General features: G+C 42.2%; 1 protein-coding gene across 3 annotated transcripts in view; it reads left to right on the top strand.

Annotated features, from left to right (window-relative positions):
- Positions 1 to 21,223, top strand: part of LOC126337007 (uncharacterized) — a 702,260-nt gene that overhangs the window by 125,490 nt on the left and 555,547 nt on the right. For 2 of the 3 annotated variants that reach the window (XM_050001256.1, XM_050001255.1), the window contains exon 1: positions 19,436 to 19,515. The exons of the other annotated variant lie outside the window; for it this stretch is intronic. The gene's annotated coding sequence lies outside the window, so the exon portion shown is untranslated. Of the gene's footprint in view, positions 1 to 19,435; positions 19,516 to 21,223 lie in introns of those variants that run through there. 3 annotated transcript variants of the gene reach the window in all.

The raw sequence follows: 21,223 nt of genomic DNA, 5'->3' as shown, positions 1-21,223 counted from the left end.
GCCTTTCCTCTTTTGAGCGATTTTAATTGTTTCTCTATCCCTCTGTCGTCTACTTCGATATCTACCATTTTGTCAACTGTGCGACAATCTAGAGAAGGAAGCACAGTGCAGTCTTCCTCTGTGAAACAGCTTTGGAAGAAGACATTTAGTAATTCGGCCTTTAGTCTGTCATCCTCTGTTTCAGTACCATTTTGGTCACAGAGTGTCTGGACATTTTGTTTTGATCCACCTACCGCTTTGACATAGGACCAAAATTTCTTAGGATTTTCTGCCAAGTCAGTACATAGAACGTTACTTTCGAATTCATTGAAAGCCTCTCGCATAGCCCTCCTCACACTACATTTCGCTTCGCGTAATTTTTGTTTGTCTGCAAGGCTTTGGCTATGTTTATGTTTGCTGTGAAGTTCCCTTTGCTTCCGAAGCAGTTTTCTAACTCGGTTGTTGTACCACGGTGGCTCTTTTCCATCTCTTACGATCTTGCTTGGCACATACTCATCTAACGCATATTGTACCATGGTTTTGAACTTTATCCACTGATCCTCAACACTATCTGCACTTGAGACAAAACTTTTGTGTTGAGCCGTCAGGTACTCTGTAATCTGCTTTTTGTCACTTTTGCTAAACAGAAAAATCTTCCTACCTTTTTTAATATTTCTATTTACGGCTGAAATCATCGACGCAGTAACCGCTTTATGATCGCTGATTCCCTGTTCTGCATTAACTGATTCAAATAGTTCGGGTCTGTTTGTCACCAGAAGGTCTAATATATTATCGCCACGAGTCGGTTTTCTGTTTAACTGCTCAAGGTAGTTTTCAGATAAAGCACTTAAAAATATTTCACTGGATTCTTTGTCCCTGCCACCCGTTATGAACGTTTGAGTCTCCCAGTCTATATCCGGCAAATTAAAATCTCCACCCAGAACTATAACATGGTGGGGAAATCTACTCGAAATATTTTCCAAATTATTCTTCAGGTGCTGAGCCACAACAGCTGCTGAGCCCGGGGACCTATAGAGACATCCAATTACCATGTCTGAGCCTGCTTTAACCGTGACCTTCACCCAAATCATTTCACAATTCGAATCTCCGTCAATTTCCTTCGATACTATTGCACTTCTTATCGCTATAAACACGCCTCCCCCTTCACTGTCCAGCCTATCTCTGCGGTATACATTCCAATCAGAGTTTAGGATTTCATTACTGTTTACGTCTGGTTTCAGCCAACTTTCTGTTCCTAGTACTATATGGGCGTTGTGACCGTTTATTAATGAGAGCAGTTCTGGGACCTTTCTATAGACGCTTCTGCAGTTTACTATTAGCACATTAATATTGTTATTCCTTGTTGCATTTTGCCTACTCCTTGGTTATTGATACAAGGCCAGATCAGTCAATCACCCAGACTGTTGCCCCTGCAACTACTGAAAAGGCTGCTGCCCCTCTTCAGGAACCACACGTTTGTCTGGCCTCTCAACAGATACCCCTACGTTGTGGTTGCACCTACGGTACGGCTACCTGTATCGTTGAGGCATGCAAGCCTCCCCACCAACGGCAAGGTCCATGGTTCATGGGGGGGGGGGGGGGAGCTGTAAAATACAGAATATTTTTAGTTTTATCTTCGTTCATTGATAATGGCCTAAGGCCGACATGGAAATCGAGAAATAAAGAAATTGTTACAGTCACTGGCGTAAACATGGTCTCTTTTGTAAAGTTCTACATGACTGGGAATCCCAGGTATAAAAAAGTGACAGACGTCTCTCCCAACTACTCACTTCTGAAAGCGTCTATGAATATCTGCATGTTATAGTTTTCTGCCAAAAGAAACTCAATGACAGCTGTCTGCTTGGAACGCACCTTCGTTACAGAAGCTATTTTGAAGGCTACGCGTAGCACCGCCACCTATCGGAACTTAATTAAACTATAGGTAGTAGAGCGGGAATATTCCAGGATGTCCAACAAGAATTTCCGCATTTTTGCAGACCAAATTGGCCGAGAAAAGAAGATGTGTTTCATATCTCATATATTACTAAGTAATTATCACGGAACCCGAGACCCAGTATCTGTTGCACGTTGCCTTTCTAAGGGCTTCCACAGGCAACAAAAATTTGATTTTCGTTATTTCACATAATTATTGGGCGAATTTAAAAGTTTAAAATGCTGAAATAATCTTCTCATTAAGAGGTATAATCTTTCAACAGTTTACGATAAGTCAGGCATTACAATTAGAAACCGTGTATTTGTCTTGGGGCTGTGTAACTGACGTCACGCAAATGGTTCAAATGGCTCTGAGCACTATGGGACTCAACTGCTGAGGTCACAAAGTCCCTTAGAACTTAGAGCTACTTAAACCTAACTAACCTAAGGACAACACACACATCCATGCCCGAGGCAGGATTCGAACCTGCGGCCGTAGCGGTCGTCACGAAAATATCCGGGCTGTGTTCAGCCGGTATTTGATAAAGAGAGCAGTTAGCGACTTCCAACAAACTTTGCACATAATTACAAACCTTTTCGAAACTTTTTCTCGCTGGTACCCTCCACGAAATCTTGAAAGGAAAAAAGTTTATCACTCACCACATTTCGGTGTTCATGCAGTCAGTCTACAGCATCAGGTATGACGCTTTAATTTATTATTTCTTTTCTACTCACTGTATTCGCAACACAGTTTGCAGATAGTATACTGACACACAGTTCAGGGGGTATGAAGTCATAAATATTTAGATGCGTGAGAAACAAGCGTTTGCTTAAAATGGCGCGTAATAAAATTTCAACAGCACGCAGAATGCTGTAATTGATAACTTCTTTGCTACTAACTCTAATGCCAATAGAATTTGCAGATCGTATCTACATATATCACTGGATGTACCTGCTTAATTATATCATTCGAGGACACACGGTTCAGGAGATATGAAGCCATAAACGTTTAGATGCTTGATAAACTACCTTTGCTTCGTAAATTACCCAGACTATATTCATCCAGAGATTGATATTGAGAGCTTCTAGTGACTTCCAACCATCTTTAAAAAAAATTTGAACCTTTGCTAAACTTTTTATCGTTTAAGTGCCTAAAGTAAAATACTGAACTCATTAATTCATTTATAAAGAAATCAGATGTTTGAAGCAGTTTTATAAGTGGGAGTTCGATTCGTTAAAGAATCGGGGGATTACTGGTATTTCTTCACCTGTATTATTCTGCAGACAATGCACCTTACCGTTCTGTCAGAACGGTTCGCAGACCACTCCAGGAAAACGAGGAAGCTTGTGTGAGCCCACTACGTGATATTATCTTAGGTCCGCAATACACTATAAAAGAGCTTTCTAAAATATCTTTCATAAAAGACGTTTAATAAAAGCTTCGACGGTATACTGCACTGCTTTTATTATGTCTTTTATAAAATTTAGAACGTGGTCCTAGCTGTGGTGAAATATTTTCAAAGAACTTGGACAGTGTAATACGGCCTCAGTCCTATAGGGCATATGTAAGATGCCATGGAGCGAGAATTGTGCGCTCTCTCGACTCTGCTCTAGTTAGCCTATGTGAACTCGGGCCAATCCCGGCGGTTGAGCGAACAAGGACCTGTATGAGTCCATAGTGTTTCCGGTGTCTCGTGGCGTCGAAGCCGTGGCCCATCTCCGCCCTTAGAGCGTGATATCGTGCTCTACAGTTCTACGTAGCTGTCTCTAGTCCAGTTATTAGTAAGTGTGAGTCACAATTTTTGGAAATGTTATACTTTAAAACTACAGTGGAACGTCGCATAGCGAGCATAATTCGTTCCAGAATCTTACTCTTAGTTCGAAACACTCGTTAAGCGAATCAATTTATCCCATATAAATTAATGTAAGATACGATAATGAGTTTCATGCAGAAAAAGTACTAAAAGTTTTATCTTATTCGTCCATTTATTCAAATAAAATTATACCTACAGTGTTGTGTACTTTATTATTCACGATAAATAATTAATTCTCTTTTGCTAGCGCGCATAGCCACTGCTGTATTTGGGTGATGATTCTCAATGTACGATGCAACCGATTTCCATACTTTGAGCATTTCTCGTATTGCGCCAGAAGATGCTGCTTAGCTGTTACCGCCTCCTCCTCCTCTGAAGAATTCCTCTCCACAACTTTCTGCTGTGAAATACATTTCAACTCTATAAGCTCTTCGGTGGTCATTTATTGGTTGTTATCTTCCACAAGCTCATCGATATCATTGTTTTCCACTTCTAATCCCATGCTCTTGGCGAAAGACACAACCTCATTGACTACAGGCTCCACAGGTACTGATTCAACTGCCTCAGAGTCACGTTCAACAAACGCACTCCAGCCAAAGCTTCTTCTAAGCGGAAGTGAGAGTTCTCTTGGTAACCCATCCCCACTCCTTTTCGATCATCTTGACGCAGGCAACGATGTTGAAGTGGTATTTCCAAAACTCTCTGAGAGTGAGCTTGGTAGCTCCAGTCAACTCAAAGCAATGCTCGAAGACTGCTTAGCGTGGGGCTTCTGAAAGTTAGAAATAATCTGCTGGTTCATAGGCTGGAGTGACGGAGTGGTGTTGGGAGGCAGAAATTGGATCTTGATGAATTGAAATTCTGTAAGGAGGCTGTCTTATGGGCGTGGAGAATGGGCAGGAGCGTTTACCATAACACGCAAGACATGGAGTGACAGATTCATCTCAAGCAAATATTTTTCCACCGACGGACCAAACACGTCATTGATCCAGTCATAAAAATGGTCATACGTCACACAAGCCTTGTTGTTGGACCCCCACATCTCATTTAACCTACTGTTCTGGACTTTACACCCCTTGAAGACGCGTGGAGTTTCTGAATGGTAAAAAAGCAGCGGTTTAATTTTCAAATAGCCCCTTGCATTGGCACAGAAGAGCAGTGTGAGACGGCACTCTCGTCTGCTGTTATAAACGTACACTTCGGCCTCTTTTTCCAGAACAGACCCATATCGTCACAATTAATAATCTTTTGCGGCAGAAAACCCTCAGAATCTACGAACATCTTGAAGTTGTTGACGAAGTTCTTTGGTGCCTTTGTGTCGGAGCTGGCTGCTTCGCTGTGCCTCACAACGTCGTCGTCACAACGTCTTGAACCACCCACGGCTGCTTCGGCCACTGATAACGCTGGCGTCTTCTTAACGAGATCGGCGAAGATCGTTCTCGCCTTCTCACAAATGGTGTACTCGTTAAGTGTCACCTTGCAATTGCTTTTCATTTATCCATATAAGGAGCAATCTTTCGACATTGTCCAGAATACGAAACCGTTGTTTGGATACTCTTATCAGTCTCTTTGAAGCATCTATCTCCTTAATCTCGTCCTTTTTCTTGAGGGTAGCGCAAATAGTTGATGTAGACCAATTGTATGTGCGTGCTAAGTCATCACCGCTCACACCACGTTAGCGTTTTTCAATAATTTTACGTTTTATTTCTAAGGTCATTTTCTTTCTCTTAAGGTCTTCTTGCGACTTTATCTTCGGAGACATTTCTACGAAGGTTATGTGTGAACACAGAAAAACGTGTGATCACAAGCTGCACTAAGATGATGGCAGAAAGCACTAAACCCAGACCGCGGTACGTACTGCAGACATTATTTAAATGCAACTGCCGACAATGAAAGGTGTTCATATTGTTGAACGTTCCCCCATCGCGCTCGAACGGATGGTGACGTCACACTAAATCGTCGTCCCTCGTTAAGCAAGTCATTTTTTTACAATTTGTTTTGCTTCTTATGCAAATTATGCGAGGTTCCAATGTATAACGAAGAGGAGGACTTTAATGATCAACATTATGTAAGGATCCTAAAATTTCAGTGGCCAACAAATATTGGATAAAATAGGTGAGTGAGGAGATGTAGCGAGTTGGGGGCATTTTTAAGTGTCACCCTTCTGTCTAATTCGGTAGCGATGAAAAAGTGAGGACAATACTTTAGGAAATGTGAAGACGAGAACTAGCAGTACATATATTTAGAATTTTGTTTTTAAAGGCATGCAGAATGACGAGAAACGGGAAAAATGGAACACAATATCCAACCACAGGTTTTAAAAAAAGAGACTGCTCATTACATCCCATTTCCTTGATTTATAGTATATCTGTCTGCCCCTTTCTCTTGTTAGTTTTCTCCATATTTTCCTTTCGTCGCCGATTCTGCGGAGAACCTCATTCCTTACATTGGCAGTTCACCTAATCTTCAATACCCTTCTGTAGCACCACATCTTTTCTGTCCTGTTTTCCCACAGTCCATGTTTCACTACCATACAATGTTGTGGTTCAAACGTACATTCTCAGAAAATTCTTCCTCAAATTAAGGGCTTTGTTTGCAACTAGTAGACTTGTGGCTAGAAATGCCCCCTTTGCTTTGTGTGTCCTTGCATCGTCCGTCATGAGTGTGTTCATTTCCAACGCAGCAGAATGCCTTAACTTCATCTGTTTCGCGATCTCCAATTTCTATGTTATGCTCATTTCTGCCACTTCTCATTACTTTCCTTTTTCTTCTGTTTCCTATCTATCCATATTCTGTACTCATTAGACTGTTCATTCCATTAAACACATCCTGCAATTCTCTCACACTTTCACTGAGGATATCAGTATCATCAACGAATCTAATCAGTGATATCCTTTCACCTTGACCCTTTCTTTTATTTCCGTCATTGTATTTTCGATGTATAGACTGAACAGTAGCGGCTAAAGACTTGCCTTACACCCTTTTTAATCTCAGCAATTCGTTCTTTGTCTTTCAGTCTTACTGTTCCCTTTTGCCTCGAGTATATTTTATGCATTACACGTCGTTCCCTATACTTGCTCCCATTTTTCTCAGAATTTCGAACACCTTGCGTCGTTTTACACAGTCGAATGCTTTTACCAGGTGGACGAATCCAAAGAAAGTACCTTTATTTTCCTTCAGTCTTGCTTCCATTATCAACAGCAACGTCAGCACTGCCTCTCTGGTTACTTGTCTTTTCCTAATGCAAATCTGATCGAAATCTAACAGATCCTCAGTTTTCTTTCCATTCCGCTGTATATTATTTTTGTTAGCAGATGAGATGTGTGTGAAACCTTATGGAACTTAACTGCTAAGGTCATCAGTCCCTAAGCTTACACACTACTTAACCTAAATTATCCTAAGGACAAACACACACACCCATGCCCGAGGGAGGACTCGAACCTCCGCCGAGACCAGCCGCACAGTCCATGACTGCAGCGCCTAAGACCGCTCAGCTAATCCCACGCGGCTGTTAGCAACTTGAATGCATGAGCCGTTACGCTGTTTTGCGATAATTGTCGTATTTCCCTGCTGTTGCGACCTTCGGCATTGTGTAGATGATATTTTTCCGAACATCTGATGATATATCTCATGTCTACTAGACAATACGTACAATCTTAAATAGTCATTTAATTGCCACTTCCCCCAGTAATTTTAGAAATTGCAGTGAAATGTTATCGCTCCCTCCAGGCTTACTTCTTCCAAAGCTCTTTTAAAATCTGAGTCTAATACTGGAGCCTCTATCTTTTCCATATCGACTTAGTTTAGTCTGCACCTACTTCTGTATCACTACTCTGCAATTCACAATTAAGTGCCTGGCAGAGGATTAATCGAACCACCTTCAAGCTATTTCTATACCGTTCCACTCTCGAACAGTGCGCGGGAAAAACTAACACGTCAATCTTTCCGTGCGTGATGTTATTTCTCTTATTGTATTACAATGATCAAATCTCCCTATGTAGGTGGGAGCCAACAAAATATTTTCGCATTCGGAGAAGGAAGTTGGGGACTGAAATTTCGTGAAAGATCCTGCCGCAACGAAAACCGCCTTTGTTTTAATGATTACCACCCTTCAGCCACCCTTGACATTCTCGCCCGCAATAATACATAACGAGCTGCCCTTCTTTGATCTTTTTCGGTGTCCTCCTTCAATTCTGTCGGATGCGGATAGAAGAAGACGGAGAAGCGTTGTGTAGACAGTCTCTTTAGTAGTTCTGTTACATCTTCTAAATGTTCTACCAATGAATCAGTCTTTGGTTAGCTTTCCCCACATCAGTTTCATTTATTCATATTAATTTACAGCCTTTAGATTTGTGTGGTTTATTGTGTAACCGAAATTTAGCAGATTCTTTCATTACTCATGTGGATAACTTCATAGTTTTCGTCATTTAGAGTCAATTGCCACTTTTCGTAGCATACAGATATCTTCTCTAAATCATTTTGAAGTTGGTTTGATCATCTGATGACTTTACGAGACGGTAAATGACAGCATTTTCAGCAAACAATCTAAGAGGGCCTCTCAGAGTGCCTCCTAAATCGTTCATGTAGATCAGAAAGAGCAGAGGTTTTATAACACTTCCTTGCAGAACTCCAGGTGTCACTTCCGCTTGACTCGATGACCTGTCAGTTACTAGAACTGTGACATTCCTGACAATAAATCACGAATGCAGTCGCAGAGCTGAGCGCTAATCCGTAGGCGTGGAATTTGATTAGAAAACGCTTGTTATGAACGGTGTCAAAAGCGTTCTGGAATCTAAATATATGGAATCAGTCTGATGTCCGCCGTCGATAGTACTCATTACTTCCAGAGAATAAAGAATTAGTTGGGTTTCACATGAACGATATTTTCTGAATCCGTACTGACTATTTGACAATAAATTGTTTTCTTCGAACACAGTATATCTTCCAAAATCCTACTGCAAATCGGCGTTCGTGATGTGGATCTGTAATTCAGCGGATCGCTCCTTTCTTGACTACTGAAGTCACCTGAGCAACTTCTTAGTCTTTAGCTACGGATCTTTCATCCAGTGAGCGGTTGTTTAGGGTTACTAAGTATGGAACTGTTTGACCAGCATACTCTAAAAGGAACCTAATTGGTATATAGTCTGGATCGTAGGACTAGCCTTTATTACGTAATTTAAGCTCATTCGCTACACTGAAGATATCCATTTCTAAGTTAATTTATCTTGGCAGCTGTTCTTGATTCGAATTCAGGAACATTTACATCGTCTTCTTCGGTAAAGGAATTTCTGAAAACCTTTAGTAGTAACTACGCTCTAGTGGCACCATCACCATTGTTATTGCGTAGTGAGGCTATTGTCTGTGCCCTGCTGATGTACTTCATATACGACCAGAATCTCGTTGGATTTTCTGCCATATTTCGAGGTAGAGTTTTCTTGTGGAAACTATTAAATGAATCTCGTACTGAAGTTCGCGCTAAATTTCGAGTTTATGTAAATCTTCGCTGATCTTAGCGTTTTGCGTTCGTTTAAATTTGGGATGCTTGTTTCATTGCCTCGGCAGCAGTGTCCTGACCTGTTTTGTGTACCAAGAGGGATCGTAGTCTGTTTGGAAGGTGGAGAGGTGAGGAGACTGTCCCTTAGGAAGGTGTCAATTGTAACAATATTATGAAAAGGATAGTTGCTACTCAGCATATAGCGGAGATGCTGAGTCGCAGATAGGCACAACAAAAAGACTATCACAAAATAAGCTTTCTGCCAACAAGGACTTTGTCAAAAATAGACGACACACACACACACACACACACACACACACACACACACACACACTCACACACGCAAACGCAACTCACACACACATGACCACAGTCTCTGGCAGCTGAAACCACGAAGCTGCAGTCGCGCGCACGCGGGTGTGTGTGTGTGTGTGTGTGTGTGGTATTTTTGACAAATGCCTTGTTGGCCGAAAGCTTATTTTGTGACAGTTTATTCGTTACGCCTATCTGTGACCCAGCATCGCTACTATAGGATGAATAACAGCTATCTTTTTCATAATATTGTTTCATTCCATCCTGGATTTTCCATTGTTTGACGGTGTCAATTGAATTTTTATCTGCTATTTTCTAAAGATATATTCTGCGTTTAGTTTTTGGTGAATTTGGATCTTACGGTATTTAGTCTTGCTACAATAACCTTCTGACACTCGACCCTGTATCCGCCATGATGCTCCCTATTTGCTCAGGATTAGTTGTTGATAAGGTGTCAAGTATGTTTTCAAACTGTTTGCTCTTCGAACGGCTCCTGACCTAATTGCACGGAATAATTTTCGGGGAACGCATCCAGTACAATTTTACTCTATATATTATGTCTACCAACGGCTTTGTAGATGTATTTCCGCCAACATGTTGAGGGTAGATTGATGTCACCACCAACTATACCTATTTGAAATTAGCATCAAGCTTTTTCTAAACTGGTCAACAACTGGATCATCTGAATAGAGGTTCGATAAAAGGAACCAATTAATTCATTCCAGTTGTGAAGTGTAATGATTTGAGATTCAGTGCTTTCTATTAGCGCTTGGAGCTCAGGGTTGGTGCTTTTTTTTCGGCACAGCTGTGACAATTTACAAATACGATACCGATTGTTTCTAAGCCTACATTGTCCTGTGTTTTCCCTGAATTCTTTTAAAGTGACTCCCTTTCTACAATTTCCCGAGCCCTCTAACCTAAAACAAAACAAAACGCACAGGCCGTTCTACACAGTCCCCGCTGTCCGTGTAGCCGCTTCGTGTGTGTTGTGGACCTCTGACGTATTGATCAGGACCGGATACCCAGCCACCCTATGGCGCAAGTCGAGGAATTTCCAACCTATACGCTCGTGTCCTCCTGAGATATCATGCCTAATTCTGTCCAACTGGCGCGTTATATCGTCCAAATCCCGAGTTGATGGAGAGCTCTGCCCATAATGCTCCAATCGCTCACAATTGGGGAAGGATCCTACGATCTTGCTGGCAAAGGTGGGGTTTGGGTAAGGAAGACAAGCGGTACAAAGTCTCGCCTTTTATGAGACGGCATCATCTTGCTGAAATGTAAGCCCAGGATGGGTTGCCATGAAGGGCAGCAAAACTCGGCGTAGAATATCGTCGACGTTCCCCTGATCTGTAGGGATGTCGCGGGTGACAAACTATGAAAAGAATGCCACCCCAGACCCTGACTCCTGGTTGTCGGGCGACAGTCAGGATGGTATCCCACCGTTGTCCTGTCCGTCTCCAGACACGTCTTCGGCCTGGAATTTCATTGATTGGAGTAGAATTGTCTTCATTGGCAAGACTCGGTTTGAACTGAGCGCTGCCTCAGACTGCGCACACTTGAATAATAAGCTCGTGAAGATAAGAAGTTAATTCTGTAGTAACTGACAATTAAGTTAATAGAGCCTATTTCATCTTATCTACTGAAGGTTTCACTTGTTTCAACGTATTTCACGTAAATAATATCCTAAGGACCGGTTTCCGCGTACTTTAGACGTAGATTTTCACACAAATTTAAGACGTTGCCGTAAGTATTAAGTGTAGAATTTAGACGGTTTCCGTGACACGTATATTTATTTACCAGTGCCGTATCTATTCTGGAAATTTATGGTTTTGAATTCTCTCTTTTCAAGACGCTTAAAATCCATGTCGCGCATACATGATTTTAGGTCTAATTTTTCCGGTATTAAGTTTTGAGTTTTAACGTTGTTTTAAGTGCATTACATTACTGTATTAATAGTAAACACATATGTTTGTGCTCCACATAACGTTAAGGACTCTTGTGATACGAATTTAATAAAATATTACTGTTATTGTCAAGATAAAATTTTTAAAAAAAATGGTAAGCAACCATAACCGAAAATTATTTGAACTGCCTTAGGAACGTTAGTTCTGGGGTTCTATGCAGTTGCTGTGACAGTGTATACCTTGGCGGCACTGTAGTCGCATGGGAAGTGGAAAAGTAAATGAGTCTCATTCATGTTATTGCAAAATATGTTCAAGGGATAGGAAAATAGCGGAACAGGATGGGAAGATCAGAGCCCTTAAGGGTGATTGGGTAGTGCTAGGGAGGAACTGATGAGGTTAAGGGGGGAGAAGGGCTAAGACAAATAGGAAGTGTTAGCAAGGAACAGGGGCCACAGAAAGGGAACAGTATCTGACAGTTTGATCATTGGCACAAACAATACACTTGCTACCTCAGTTAATTAAGGAAGAGGTTCACGTATGTAAGTGTAGTTAATACTCAACAGACTTTCACCAAGAAACTGTTTCAAAAAAGTACAAAGCAGGAGGGAAGTTCCGTTGTTAGGTAGCAGCTATGGAAGAGGTGTGGGCCAGATCTTGCAGGAAAAATTAGGTGTCAGGTGCCAGGTCACAAGTCGTTTCAAGCCAAGTGCATGTCTTAGGTAAATGATAGTGGATGTAAAATCATTTTGCAAGAATGTTACAAAGCAGGATCATGTTGTGATAGTGAGTGGAGCAGGAAACAGTATTGACAGCGATCAGAGCTACAATACTGAGTGTGACCTAGTAAAAATAACTTCTGCAACGAACCATACAAATGTTGGCTTGGTTCCTGCTTTCATGCCGTAAGACCAACCGCAATTAATCAGCTCTGTCGAGAAGGCCAATATGGGGATAGATCAGGTGCTTTGGGCGGCTACTTTGTCAGGCTTGGGATTGTTCCTATTGATGCTATTGGTAGGTGGGACTGCACAAGACATGACCTGCATCTCAATAGGAAAGACAAGGATAAATTAGCCACGTTGATATAGGAGTACTATGCCTGTCTGAACACTATACAGTCACAGGTTAATATAGCTGGATATAAACTTTCAGCACATGTTAAGTGGAGATACTATGGTGGAAAGGAGGAGTTGCCACGTATGTTAAAATTTATCACGGTGCGAAAAATTTAGAAACTACATTGAGCAAAATTTCTGAAAAACAAATTATCATTTGTGAGGATTTCAGTCCAGATTTTCGGAAAAAGTGTGATACAAAGAATGACCTTGAAGTATTACTTGGTTCTTTCAATTTGATATCAGTTACTTGGGTAGCACAGGAAAGCAGCACACTGATAATGTTTTTATAGACCAAGAAAAAATTTAATCAAATAAAAACTTTTCCTGTTAAGAATGGTCTTTATGATGATGATGATGATGCACAACTGGTTACTGTATATAACATAGCTCCATATAGTAACGCAAAACAGTGTTCCAAAATAGTGCATTCAATTAACAATTTAATAACTTCAAATTTTAGGGAAAGTTTGCAACAGTTAGACTGGGTTGTGGAAGAAGTAATGATCCAGAAATAGTTAAACGTTGTAAAAATTATTGTGTTGCATTAAGAAAAGTTATTAAAAAGTCCAGAAGTATGTGCACTGCATCTGAGATAGCACCTCTCTAATAAAATTAAAACAGTTTGGAATACTGTTAAAAGCGAAGCAGCGCAACCGAGAGCACAGGAAGATGTATTCCTAACAGACTCTATGAAAAATTTATTGACAAAAAGTCAGAAATAGAAAATATTTTTAATAATGATTTTTTAAGTGTTGCAGAGGAAATGGGATCCAGCTTTTCATTGAAAATGCACGGATGTATATGACAGAGGCAATACATGTGCAGTTTGATAAACATGAAACTCAATCCACCTCTCCAACCAAAATTAGGAAATAATAAATTCACTCAAAAGCAAAAGCTTGCATGGGATTGATGGCATTTTCAATAGAGTACTAAAAGCTTGTTCCCAACACATTAGTAGCATTCTCAGTCACATTTCTAGAAACTCAGAGACTGAAATATGGTATTTTTACATCATTGCATAAAAAGGGGGGGGGCAGGTCTCATGCTAAGGATTACTGCCCAATCTCACTTCTGAAAACATTATCCAAAATTCTTGAAAAAGTAATGTATTCAAGAATAGCTTCACATAATTGTAAAAATTACGTGCTAACAAAATGTCTAGCTGGCCGATGTTAAGTCCCATAGTGCTTAGATTCATTTAACGAAATGTCTAGGTGGTTTTCAGAAAGGCTTTTCAACATTAAATACTATACATGCTTTCACTGTTCAAATATTAAATGCCCTGACGAACTGAACATCACCTATTTCGATTTTTGTGCCCTCTAAAAGGTTTTTGACTGTGTGAATCATGAAATTCTTCTACTTAAAGTCAAGTAGGATGTGGGTTGCAATAAGTACTGGGAGATGAAGAAGCCTGCACAGGATATGGTAGCATGGAGAGCTGCATCAAACCAATCCCAGGACTGAAGATCGCAACAACAACAACAACAAAATTAAGTATTGTTGTATGAGTGAGTCAGTGCACAAATGGTTTAATTCATTTTTAACTGGAAGACTGCAGAAGGCTGAAATTAAGAGTACAGACAGTCTGCAAAAATCAGCAGACTCCACTAACTGGAGAGATATCAAGAATAGTGTCCCACATGGTTCAGTCTTTGGTCCCTTATTGTTCTTAATATATATTAATGTCTTGCCAGTCTCTATTCATAAAGATGCAAAGCTAGTTGTTTTTGCTGATGATACACTATAACACCCAACAAGCAAGAATTAGCTGAGGAAATAGTAAGTAATATTTTTCAGAAAATTATTAAGTGGTTCTCTGCAAGTGACTCTCTGTACAGTAAATGGAATAACGCCATTGATAATTATAGGCTTCGAACAGAGGTCTGCTGCTAAGGTAGAAATTAAAAATTTCTGGGTTATGCATTAATAAGAAATTGAATTGGAAGAAACACATTGACAATCTGCTATTAGGGTTATTGCTATCTTTGGCGATAAACATATCAGTACATTAGCCTACTACAGGTATGCCTAATTTCATTCAGTGCTTTCATATGGCATTATCTTTTGGGGTAATTCACATTAAGAGAAAAAATATTTTTTGCACAAAAACGTCTAATCAGGATAACAGCTGGAACCTACTTGAGGTCACCTTGCACGCATTTATTTAAGGAACTAGGGGTATTCACAGTACCACTTCAATACATATATTTACTTGTTATTAATAACCCATCCCAATTCAAAAATAATAGCAAAGTGCATAGCTACAACACTATTCTGTTTTAAATCTGATTTTGGCACAGAAAGGGGTGAATTAAGCTGCCACGAAAGGTTTTGGTCATTTATCAGGCAGCATTAAAAGTTTGACAGATAGCCAACCAGCATTTAAAGACACATTAGAAGAATTTCTGAATGATAACTCTTTCTATTCAGTAGATACACGAGGGCTGTTCAATAAAGAATTATCATAATATTTTCTGACAACATACCTTTACTCATCCCCATAATTTTGATGGTCCTTTTCAAAGAAGTCTCCCATTAATGCGATGTACTTGTCCCCCGCAGCGGCAACCGTGGCAAGACCCCTAGACCGGCTAAGCCGAGCGGCAAATTTCGCATGCTTTCTTTCTTTCTTTCTCAGAAGGGAGGGCATTAGAGTGGATGGAGGTGCTGTATGCGAGACAATTCGTGACCTGCAAAGCTTGCTTATAATTGATAGTCCACTGCGAATCGACGGCAGGTTTCTGAGAGCCGTGTTTTCTTGCTGGTAATCACGAGAATACGACGTTTGTTTAGACTGTCGCAGCAAAGACTGAAATCTAGAAGCTGCCCAACGGCATCAGCAGAGAGGACGGCTTAAGGCTTCGACGTCCTGGCTGTCAGCGGACCCAGCACTGCGGCACGCAAGTTGTCGCTGGGAGCGGCTTCTCCAGACATTCCAAATAAACTGCTTACGCAGAAACGGCGCTGTGCTTCCACAACTAACGGAAAGACAAACATGACCCCTCAAAGCTTGTCACAAATTCGCAGTGGGATGCTAATTATCATTAAACTGCAAAATCTAAGAATAATCTTCCACATTCCCATCTTCTGTGCTGCTACGGCCTATTAATATGTGGGGGCAAATAAAATCTTAGAATGTTTTCGTTAGTGATCTTTTGACACTATTAGAGACGCAATAATTAGAATTACTCAGTCCCTTTACCACACTACCTATTGACTCATAAAAGTGCGGTAAAATGTTTCACCACCTCATAGGAATCAATGCCCCACTCAATTATCCTATAATTCTCAGGAATCAGCCATTTCTTGAGATCGTCAGTAAGGCTTCATAGTCCTTTTTTTTTCATCTTCTCAACCATTCGCTTCCATACAGCTCTGTTCTCTGATTTTCTCCTCCATCCTCACATCTCTTACCTTGGTAAGGTCAGCCAATCCATGACCATCCATTTCGCTCTTTGTCGGCCCCTCTTTCTGATGAATACAATCCTCCTTTCTTGATACTCTTGGTTATCTTTCCCTTCAGATGAGCTTTATTCTATCAATTCTTACGCAATTTTTAACGTCTGTATCGTTATAAAGATGATTAACAGAAGTGAAAGGGTTACATTCGAAGAACTGCACGACTTGGGACAAATTTGTTTAGTCAGCGGAAGTGTGCCAGTGAAATGCTATGAGAAAAGTGTTGTGCCTGGCGGAGATCGTTATCTTCAAAATTTTGAGAACCATTTTCCGTTACGAGTCATGAAATATACTCGTACTGACTTCCTGCAAAATGCATCTGTCATGTGACCATAACATCGCAATTAGGAGAATTTGGGTCCATCTAGAGCCTTACCAACAGTCGTTCTTCTCGCATTCTCTTCTTAGATCTTCAACAATCAGGTTGGTTAGCAGTAGCTCGCCATGCTTTCCTGTCTTTGGGCTTCCTTTTGAGAGCACTATAGGTGGTGCAGCTGGTATCCATCCCGCATGACTGGTTTGTATATTCTAGTCTCTGTCACTCTCTTCCCTCTTATCACGTGCAAATTGAGCTGCAAGAAAGAGAAGACGAATCTTGTGCACTCAGTAATCTACGTCACGTAACATAAGGTAGGTTGTGGTGTAAAACATCAGTGCATACACCAGACACCTGCGTGCCGCACTAATCACTTTAATTTTTCCCCTTTATTGTCGTTTCATTCCCCCCCCCCCCCCCCCCCCCCCCCCCTCGCACCAGATGTGCGAGTGGGACGGGTGGGCGGGGATCAGCGGATACATATCAGAGTAAAAAGTTTAAAACATTTGATAAAACTCAACACGGCGGTTGACAAAATGAATGTTTGGCGTAACAAAGATACATAAGCTACATAATTCAAAATAATAAAATTTGATTAAATAAAATACTGACACAGGTGAATTGGCAAAGGAATGGTTCACAAAAGACAAGACAGGGGGACAGTTGCGTGAGTTAAAAAGTAAGAAACCGCTGTATTGATTGATCAACATAGAGATATAGGTGAGAGAAGTGATGAGTGGGCCTGGAATGTCAGGAAGAGGGGTATCATGGGAACGTAGCAGTTTGGGTAGAGCGTGAGAAGGACGAATTCAGGAGAGTGAAGAGGGATGCTGTTCCGTACCAAACCTTAGGATGTGGGTGGACGGTAGGACAGATATATAATGAAGTGCATACCCGGAAATTATTAGAAGAACAAATACGCCGGGAAAATTTCAGAAGTCACAAGTGCCAAAGAATCTTTTATAGGTATGCGAGTTCAAACACAGAGATATGTAAACAGGCAGAATACGGCACTGCGGACGGCAACGCCTATACGAGACAACAAGTGCCTGGCGCAGTTTGTATATCGGTTACTGCTGCGACAATAGCAGGTTATCAAGATTTAAGTGGGTTTGAACTTGGTGTTATCGTCGGCACACGAGCGATGGGACACAGCATCTCCGAGGTAGCGATGAAGTGGGGATTTTGTGTTCAAATGTGTGTGAAACCTTACGGGACTTAACTGCTAAGGTCATCAGTCCCTAAGCTTACACACTACTTAACCTAAATTATCCTAAGGACAAACACACACCCATGCCCCGGGGAGGACTCGAACCTCCGCCGGGACCAACCGCACAGGCCATGACTGCAGCGCCTGAGACCGCTCGACTAATCCCGCGCGGTGAAGTGGGGATTTTCCCGTACGACAATTTCACATGTGTACCGTGAATATCAAGAATCCGGCAAAACATCAAATCTCCGACATCGCTGCGGCCGGATAAAAATCCTGTAAGAATGGGGCCAGCGACGACTGAAGAGAATCGTTCGACTGTTGGTGACTGGAAACATGTTGCCTGGTCAGACGAGTCTCGTTTCAAATTGTATCGAGCGGGTGGACGTGTAAGGATATGGAGACAATGTCATGAATCCATAGTCGCTGCAAATCATCAGGGGACTGTTCAAGGTGGTGGAGACCCTGTAATAGTGCGGGGCGTGTGCAGTTGGAGTGATATGCGACCCCTGGTACGTCTAGATACGGCTCTGACAGGTAACACTTACGTAAGCATCCTGTCTGATCACCTGCATGCATTTATGTCCATTGTGCATTCCGACGGACTTCGGCAATTCCAGCAGGACAATGCGACACCCCATACGTCGAAAATTGCCACAGAGTGGCTCCAGCAACGCTCTTCTGAGCTTAAAATTTCCGCTGGACACGTCTCCCCATACATGCACATTATTAAGCATACCTGGGATGCCTTGCAACGTGCTGTTCAGAAGAGATCTCCACCACCTCGCACTTTTACGGATTTATGGACAGCCCTGCAGGATTCATGGTGTCAGTTTGCTCCAACACTAATTCAGACATTAGCCGAGCCAATGCCACGTCGCCGGCCGCGGTGGCCGAGCGGTTCTAGGCGCTACAGTCTGGAACCAGGCAGGTTCGAATCCTATCTCGGGCATGGATGTGTGTGATGTCCTTAGGTTGGTTAGGTTTAAGTAGTTCTAAGATCTAGGGGACTGATGACCTTAGAAGTTAAGTCCCATAGTGCTCAGAGCCATAAACAATTTGAACCGTGCGACGTCGTGCTGGGGCACTTCTGCGTGCTCGCGGGTTCCCTACACGATATTAGGCAGCCGTACCACTTTCTCCTGGTCTTCAGTGTATATCAGGGCTGTTTTCATGGTCGAGTAAGGGAAGGCTATTTACGTTTCGCTGGGAGAGGATGTTGAGACTGTGGATGTGTAGCTTGGAGTAATGTCGTGGTAGAGGTGCGGCAGAGTATCTGGAGCAATGAGCAGCTGGGAATTTAGGGAGTGCTGCTGTCGTGTTTATGGATACAGTAGGATGTGTTCAAGAGGGAAGAGGAGGGAGGGGAATTTTGTAAGTTGGTAGACGGTGCGGGTGGGGTAGGATAAGTCAATTCGAAAGCCTAGGCGGGCCGCATGGCGTTCGAGGCTCTATCGGGCGTAATAAAAGGAGGGAAGAGCGGAAGTCCATGTCACATACGCGTAGCAGAGGATGGGTCGGACTAATCTCTGTAGTCGCCTAGAATCATTTAGTGATGCGGATTAACGTTTTCAAATCGGATTGTGCTTCTAGTAATCACACAGATGTGTTCGCAACCCGTAGAGCGAGGTCGCGATGTGGGTGTAAGGCTCCGAATGTGGATGGACACGAGCAGGCCCTCTGGCGTGCAGGCAGGCAGAGCCGGCGGCGGCGGCAGTGGGCTGATAGCAGCTGACGCAATTCCTGTTTGGCCGGCGTGACACACATCTGCGGCTGCGGCTGTGGCTGCAGCGGCCGCCAGCGGCCGCCAGATGGCAGCAGCGGTCGCGCCTGCCGTTGCCGGTGGCGGCTGGCGGCCGCGTGCCATCCGGCCCTGAGGACTCGCCGCCGCCGCCGCCGCCCGACACACTGCCATATTGATTTTCCTGGGAGCTGCGGCCCTCCGGCTCGTCCACGTTGCCGGCTCGCAAGGTACCACGGTCGCAGCATTCGCATCCAGCTTTGCTAGTGTAACTCGAGGCGTCCATTTCCTGTGCAGTCCTACCATCCTGCGTCGCCCCGTCTCGCGATCTCGCTTTAGCCGCAGCTGGGCCCGTCCGGTTAGTCCGTGCGCCGATGCGTGCGCTATGGATTGTATCCGATGGCCACCTAACCTCTAAGGGCATTTCAGCTCCATTAACACACCCGTGGTACACATTTCTTATTTGTAAGTGAATTCGAGCACAACTTCCTCAACATCTGTCGTTAGGCTATGGTGTTGCGACACTTATTTACTTGAGAAAGCTACGAAGTAAGTTACTATTCTATAACAGTTATTTTATAGAATGTCCGTAGAATAAGTAACTCACCAACAACATCAGTATACAAAAATCATTATTGTACAGCAATATGGTGGTGTAAGGAAATTGAATAAATGAACGTTTCGCAAGGCAGCTGTAAAGTGAACATCATTTAAGACACAAATCTGCCGCTCTACGGACACACGCGACCGGCGTGATACATTCCTTAACCTTTTACTGGGCAGGCACGTTTTGATCTTCGACAAATCCGCACTCGAGTAGTGTAGCCTCTTGTTTGTTCCGCGATTGCTCTTCAAGGTACCACTAACATATCTGCATACCTTCTGGCAGCAAGACAGACTTGTCGCCAATGTGAGTCATTTTAGAGCCAAGTGCCTCTGTTCGTATGTTTCATCGTTCTGGACTAGGTTGTACAACATTCTTTTTTTAAAAAAGACGTGACCTTTTATAAAGTTCACATCGAAACCTGGGGCAGTTAAGGAAAAAACGGGACACAGATTGTATCGACAAAATTTAATGGACATAAAAGTTGAACTTTGCATCGTGCACTCAAATGATCCAAATGACTTTTTACAATTCTTTCTCTGCACTTTCACCGCACTCTTTCTTTCTTTTATGTATTTTATCAAGAACTGCATACGCTTTTGACACTTGGTCCTAAAAGTGAGCACGTGGTACCCCAGGAAAGTGTGTTTTGTCAATGAGCAACGCCTTCACTGTTTCAGCTTTCATTCTTTCTTTTCCATCTCACCACAAAAAGTGCATTAAGGGAAACACGTACCACACTGAACAGTTTCTGCACTACCGATGGTAAAAGTAAACCCACTTTTAGTATTCCTTTAAAAATTGCACTTTAGTTTTGGCATAATGAAACGGTGATTGTATAGATTAAAAATTGTTATTTATCCACTGTAATGTCTACAGACTCCTTACCACAACGGAAATCTTAATATGTAAACCAATCGAAAATACAACTCAACGTGAATTCGCACTACAAACAATGAAAAAAAGGTTTATAAAGAAAGACTGTAGAGCAAATTGTACAATTGGCGCTCCATGGCCTATGTACTTGAACAGTAAATTGCTAGTGTAAAATACTTTAGCTAAGGGGCATCACAAGAAAGCGGTACGTTCGGGCGGCCCATAAAAAAACTTTCGGAACAGCGTACCATTTTGGAAAAAGAGGTAAAGCCCTGGGCAAAGCGGGACGAATGGACACCTTATCCTGGAGCTGGAAGCCTCGAATTTTCCAGTTTTATTATTATTTTTGCTATTGCCATAATAGTTGCCAGTCTTTGTAATTGGTTTGATGAGGTCCTCCATCTCTTTTGTCAATCTTTTCATCTCCGAATACCTCCTGCAGCCACCGTACTCGATAA

The sequence above is a fragment of the Schistocerca gregaria genome, chromosome 2 (genome assembly GCF_023897955.1).
Source record: "Schistocerca gregaria isolate iqSchGreg1 chromosome 2, iqSchGreg1.2, whole genome shotgun sequence".
NCBI lineage: Eukaryota > Metazoa > Arthropoda > Insecta > Orthoptera > Acrididae > Schistocerca > Schistocerca gregaria.
The sequence above is the reverse complement of the archived record's forward strand: the minus strand, read 5'-3'. Positions and strand labels throughout refer to the sequence as shown.